At 39.5% G+C, this 6,792-nt stretch overlaps 1 non-coding gene across 1 annotated transcript; it reads left to right on the forward strand.

Annotated features, from left to right (window-relative positions):
* Positions 1–3,471: 3,471 nt before the first annotated feature.
* Positions 3,472–3,574, forward strand: LOC115505787. Its single transcript, XR_003966143.1, has one exon. It is a non-coding gene; the product is annotated as a U6 spliceosomal RNA (small nuclear RNA).
* The last annotated feature ends 3,218 nt before the right edge of the window (positions 3,575–6,792 follow it).

A 6,792-nucleotide genomic window follows, 5' to 3' on the forward strand; every position in this document is an offset into this window, starting at 1 on the left:
CCTGTCACATATCCAAGCAGTAACATCTCCAGGGTTGCGAGAATGTGTTTAAGTCCTTTCCGTCTCAAGACAACATACAAAAAGGAAAAGCAATTCTCCTTATTTAATGAGTACGTAAGTAACGAAAAAAATGTGGAGCTGCCTCCTAGAGCTTAGAGTTTAGTTGGGGTTACAGAAGTCACCTACACGGGTATGTGAGGGTGATCAGCAGACCCTCTCTCCAAAGGCAACTATGAAGCTGGACAAAACTGATAGAAGCAACTACTTCTGGAACTGAGCCAAAAGCATGCAACAATCAGCAGATCCTTCATGCCTGACACAGTGCTGAACTTCAAGCAAGAACAGTGAGAGTCTGTAATTCCTTGCCTAGGGCTGTACTCATTCCACCCCACACAGGGGCCCAGCTCCATCTGCCTGCAGAATTTGGCAGTCGGGCAGGCCAAGAAAACATTCAGCTTTATTGTCAAGGTTGAAGGGGTGTCATTTGATTATGAATAGTGGGCAACGACTATGCTAAGCGTGGTGGGGGTGATAAGGTAGGCAGCCAGAGGGCCTGTGTCTCTTGTAGCCTGAAGTTACTCTTGTAGTTATATAAAGCCATAAGTAGAACACGGTATGGTTCGTTTTCGAGCATATCTAGATGCAGTATATATGACAATCATAATACAAATGAGGAGAAAAGGAATGTGTTTATTGAAGTTTCTACATCTTACCAGATTGACTCATATTGACCTATGAATTCTATTGTGGTAAATTAAAATGTACATTGTAATCTTTAAAATAGTCACTAGTATAAAATAGTATTAGAATAAAAGTCATCAGAGAAATTTAAATGATACACTAAAAATATTTTTTTAACACTAAAGGTATTAACAGTAAAGAAGGTAGCAGAGGTGGCTCAGTATGTTGAGTGTCCAACTTCAGCTCGGGTCATGATCTGTGGTTCATGAGTTTGAGCCCTGCGATGGGCTCTGTGCTGTCAGTGCAGAGCCTGCTTTGGATCCTCTGTCCCCCACTCTCTCTGCCCCTCCCCCACTTATGCTCTCTCAAAAAATAAATAAACATTAAAAAAGTAAAAAAAAAAAAAAAAGAGGAGCAGAGGGCCAAAAATAAAAGAAACATAGAAAACCAATAGCAAAATGGCAGGTATAAATCCAATGATATCAATAATTACATTAAATGCGAAAGGTCTAAATGCCCTGATCAAAAGGAAGAGATTATCAGAATGGATCAAAAAAGCAAAATCCAACTATATTCTGACTACAAGAATACATTTTGGAATCAAAGACAGAAATAGGTTGAAAGTAAAAGATGGGGAATGATATAGCAGGTAAATAGTAACCATGAAAGAGCTAAAGTGATCATTTTAACATTAGACAAAACTGAGTCTAAGACAAGAATTACTACTAGAGGCAAAGAGGGACGTTTTATAATGGTAAAAATGCCAATATATCAAGAATATCTAACAATTATAAATATATGCATATCTAACAACAGAACCTCAAAACAAACGAGGCAAAACTAGCTAGAATTGAAATAATTGATGATTTACTAGTAGCTGGAAATTTCAATACCTTACTTTTCAAAATTGAAAGAACAATTCCACAATCAATCATACATGGAAGAGTTGTGCTATACATTCAAGCAACTCAACTTCTGATTTAAGAGCACTCTACCCAGAATATTCTACTCTGTGTTTTGCAAAATACACATTTTTTTCAAGAAACTGATGTGATATGAATGTAGAGAGTCTTCAGGAATCCACAAAAATACTAGAATTAATCTATGAGTTATATATATATACAAAAAGTATTACTATACATCAGCAATAAACAGTTTGAAATAAAAGTAGCAAAACAATTTGATACTTAATAAAAAATCCAATATGGTTAAGATGGCAATTCACCCCAAATTGGTGTATAAAGTCAATACAATCTCTATCAAAATACCAGCAGACATTTTTGTAAAAATTAAAAAAAAAATTCTTAAAGTTTATATGTAAATACAAAGGATCTAGATAGCTAAAACAAATTTTGACAAGAACAAAATTGGAGGCATTCCTCTACCTGATTTCAAAACTTACTATAGCATCAGAGTAACAAAAACAGTGTGGTATTTTGCTGGGATAAATACTTAATAGATCCATGGCACAGAACTGAGACTCCAGAAGGAACCCATTTTATTAAAGGATGATTGATTTTCAACAAAGATGCCAAGACAATCAGTGGGGAGAAAATGGTCTTTTCAACACTAGCGCTGGAACAATTGGATTCTCCCTGTAAAAACCTGAATTTAGAGCTTTACTTCACACCATGCAAAGTGGATTATAGGCCAAAGAATAAGGGCTAAAAGTATACCATGTCTTCAAGAAAATATTGGAGAAAATCTTTGTGATCTTGAATAGGCAAAGAATTTGTAAATATGACCCCCAAAGCATGATCCATAAAAAAAAATGATAAATTAATCTTTATCCAAATTTAAAATGTTTGTGTCACAACAGACGCTTTTAAACTAATGGAAAGATACGTCACAGACAGGAAGAAAATATTTGCAGGTCATAGTTTTAGTGAAGTACCAGAATCTATAATATATAAAGAACTCTTATGACTCAATGACAAGAAGGCAATCAAACTGATATAAAAGTGGGTAAAAGATTCAAATAGGCATTTTACCAATGAAGATACTAAAACTGCTAATAATTACTTTGAATTAAACAAAAATGTTCAACACCGTTGGCTCTAAGAGAAAAACAAATGAAAACCATAATGATATTCTTGTGAGTATCTACTAGAATGTCTACGAAGTGAAGGACAGACGATACTGACAATCAGTCATGTGTCGCTGATGGGCATATAAAATGGCACATTCACTTTGGAAAACAGTCTGGTAGGCTTTCAGAAAGTTAAACATGACTTTATATGACTCAGCAATTTCCCTGCTAGAAATCTCTTCCGGGCAGGGGTGGGGGAGGTGCGGGTGGGTGGAACCTGTTCATACAAAGGTACGTATGTGAGTGTTCACAGCAAAAAGTAGAAACAATTCAAATGTCCATCAAGTGATGAGTGGATTAAAAGTGGTGTATCCATATAAGGCAGTACTATTTAGCAATAACAAGGAAATAACAACCATACTGATTCACATTACAGCTTGAATAAACCTCAAACACATTATACTGAGTTAAAGAGGCCATAAATAACTACATATGTATGATGCCATATCTATGAAATCTCCAGAAAAGGCAAATTTATAGAGCCCGGAAGCAGATCATTGGTTGCCTGGGGCTGAGGGTGTTGTGAGAATAAACTACAAATAGACGTGAGTGTACTTTTTGGAGTTTGGGGGAATATTCTAAAACTGGATTGTGGAATTGGTTGTACAACTCCGTAAAATCCGAGTGGAAAATCATTGAATCAGATATTTATAATGAGTGAATTTAATACGTAAAGCTATTAACTAAAAAGCTGCTTGTGGTTGCTTCAGCAGCACATGTACTAAAACTGGAACGATAAAGAGAAGATTGGCATGGTCCCTGAGCAAGGATGGCAGGCAAATTTGTGAAGCATTCTATACTTTCTAAGGCACAGCTTAATAAACCTACCAAAAAACCCCACACAGTTTTACTGTATGTAGACCATTTACCAGACACAGTACTCAGCACTGGCAATAGAAGGGGACTAAGTCAGACATGATACCTGCCTCTACGGAGCTTATAGGTAGTAAGAGTCTTTAATGATTATAAGCAGGTTGGCATTGCCAGCTTTTGAAGTGCCAGGAAAGAAAAAAACCCCGAACTATGTTAAGTATACTATATTCCCCCCAAATCCCTAATTCCATGGAACTTCCATTGTAAGGGGATTTGGGGAAGATGAGAATAAGGACCTAAACACATAAATATATAACATTTTAGGAGGTGATAAATGCCGCTAATAAAATAAGTCCAAGAAAAGAAATAAAAATGCTGAAGGAAGAGGAAGGGGTATTATTTTATGTAGAATGGGAGTGGAAGTCCTCCTGGATAGGGTAACCTTTGGCAGGACACCTGGGAGAACGGGAGACAGAGAGCCATGCCAATGTCTGGAGCAAACAGCATTCCAGGCGAAGGGAGCTGAGTCAGGGATGTGTGGCCTTTCTGAGGACTGGCAAGGAGGCCAGTGCGGTTGGACCAGACTGAGTGAGTGGAAAGCATAAGAGATGAAGTTAGAGGGAGCTGGGCTGGATCGGTTAGGGCCTGAAATACATTGTATGACTTTAAATTTTCTTCTGAGTGAGCTTACGGGCCACGGAAGGTTTTGAGCAGAGCAGCGAAATGATCTAACAGGTTCTAACGGTTTACGTAGTGACTGGTGGAGAACAGCCTACGGACTGCAAGGTTGGAGGCAAGGCCCGCCATTTGGAGGCTATTTGCAGGCATGTGGGGAGAGAGACGGCAACAGTTCAAATCAGGGTGACAGGATAAGGAGAAGTCCTGGGATACGGTGACTAGGGAGGCCACAGTGTTCGCTGTTGGATTGGATGACAGGTGTGGGAGAAAGAGGAGAGTCAAGGATAATCCCAAGGTTTCTGCCTGGAGAAACTGGACCATGTTATGAAAACAGACGTCCTTAGGATGGGTAAGAATTTAGCCTAGTACGGCGAGTAAGGCCACACAGTGTTAATTGCTAAGATCCAGATGGAATAGGACAGCAGAATGAGCTCTCTCTGTACCGTATTTAAAGCAAATTATGTACAGTGGTTAATTACTCAGGAAACAGTAAAGCCAACCTTCAAATTCCTGACGTCTTAAAGATGGCGGTTGTCGTCTGTATTCTATGACCTCTTGAGTACCTTCTCCACCAGATGGCAGCACAGGGGTTCAGAGGCCTTCAGCACACAGCCTCCCTCCTTAATGAATATAAATGCAAAGCATTAGGCCCCTTTTTCAGAGGAGTCGGACTTTTAGTCTCCCTCCTATCTTCCCTCCCCTACGAGGGCAACCCCTTCCAATAATCAGCCTCCTAGACTATAATAGGAGCTTTTAAAGTTATAATCTCTTGTCACATTACTCAGCAGTCTCATCCAGGCCCAGGAAGTCATTTCCTGGAGGCCTCTTTTTTATTTGTGTTCATTAGCTCCACTAATACATTCTCTTGGAAACCACAGTTTAATAAATTTCATAGCGCATGACCAGTGGACTTAATGAATATTAGTCACTCGAAGCAATTTTTGTTTGTTCAGCTTCTCTTACCTCTCCTCCCTTCCCTCACCCCAGACCTCGCTCTGTGGAATGATAATGATACACAGAGAGCTGGCTGGCCACAACAGACTAAAAACAAGAAGTAAAAGGATCTTTCTGAGCTCACACCTGTTTTAAGATTTGTTATCCTTAAAACGAAAAGCTGTAGGGATTCACTCGGCTCCTTCCTTGTGGCTCCCAGTGGACCTTGCTATTAAACCACAGGGAACAGCCCAGCCTTCAGAGCACTTAAAAGTACTTATGTCAAATCCATCCCATTCTTCCGGCCTCCGCTCCTGAATCCAGCCACCATTCCCAGGGGCTGGAGCACATTACAAGGCATTCACTTCATATGAATGGGCACAAACAGACTTTTTCACCATTTAGATATGTCTACATTTGCAGGCATATCCTGTAGACGGCCTGGAACAGCCTTAATTTCAATTTGCTGTCTCCCCAAGGATCTTGCCATTCTCCCGAAAGTGGAAAACTCACTGGTTGTTTCTCCTCCCCGACCTCTCACCCCCAGCCTCTGTCTGCCCTCCTCCTCTTTCAAGGGAAAAAGCAGTACTGGGAGGAATATTGTGCCCAAGATGAATAGAATGAAGTTTTGATGCTTCTAACAGCGCATGTGATCTTTTATTTAAAAAAAAAAAATAACGAGCACCAGATTATCACATTTGGAAAGCGTTCAAAGTCAGTGCACAAAACCTGGTGAATGCCGTCTTGGGTCCCCCTGGTATATGGCTATACAAGAGAGCACAAAATTGTAGTCTTGAAGTTTTACACTGGTGTTTCTGTTGTGCTGGGGCTAACTACACTTAACTGTTTATCTTGGAAATTGTTACATGAATGCGAAAGTAGAGCAAATAGTGTAACGAACCTCTGCGTATCTATCCTGAACTTTCACACTTTTCAACTTTCAACCAATCTTCTATTATCTAATCCTTCTCACACATGTACACATCTTCTTTACTCAGAGGTTTAAAAGCAAGTACAGATGTTATGTCTTTTTCTCTGTTCTGTATGCACTGCTGACTGATAAGGGCTTTCTCCTTTTATTGTAATCTCTATGTCAATATCACACCAAACAAAATTAATGAGAGTTCCTTAAAATCATCTAATACCCAGTCCATATTTATTTTTCCCCGGATTTCCTCAACATGCCTTTTTATTGTTCAGAATCCAAGCCGGGTCCTGTCTTTGCATTAGTTGTTTCACCCCTAAAGCTCCCTTGTTCTACGGCTCATCTTCTCCCTCTCCTTCTCCTTTGTAAATTTTATGCAATAGACTTGTTGCTGATATCCAGATTTGTGTTCTGTAGAGATGTCCCACCCTATCGATTTGACTAATTGCTTCCTTGTGGTGTCATTTCACTTGTTCTGTACTAGTAGAGCTATTTCTGGCCTAGAAAGCTTTGGTGGAGTTCTTCAGACTTAAGGTGACCGAGGACACACCCTTAGGTAGCTAAATGGATTAGACAAGAACTATACCAGCCATCAATCCTCTAGGACCTTTGGATTCCAATCCTTTGATAAATTAATTTTGGATCTCAAACTCCGTCGCAGGTGTATCAGTAC

The sequence above is a fragment of the Lynx canadensis genome, chromosome F1, assembly GCF_007474595.2.
Source record: "Lynx canadensis isolate LIC74 chromosome F1, mLynCan4.pri.v2, whole genome shotgun sequence".
NCBI lineage: Eukaryota > Metazoa > Chordata > Mammalia > Carnivora > Felidae > Lynx > Lynx canadensis.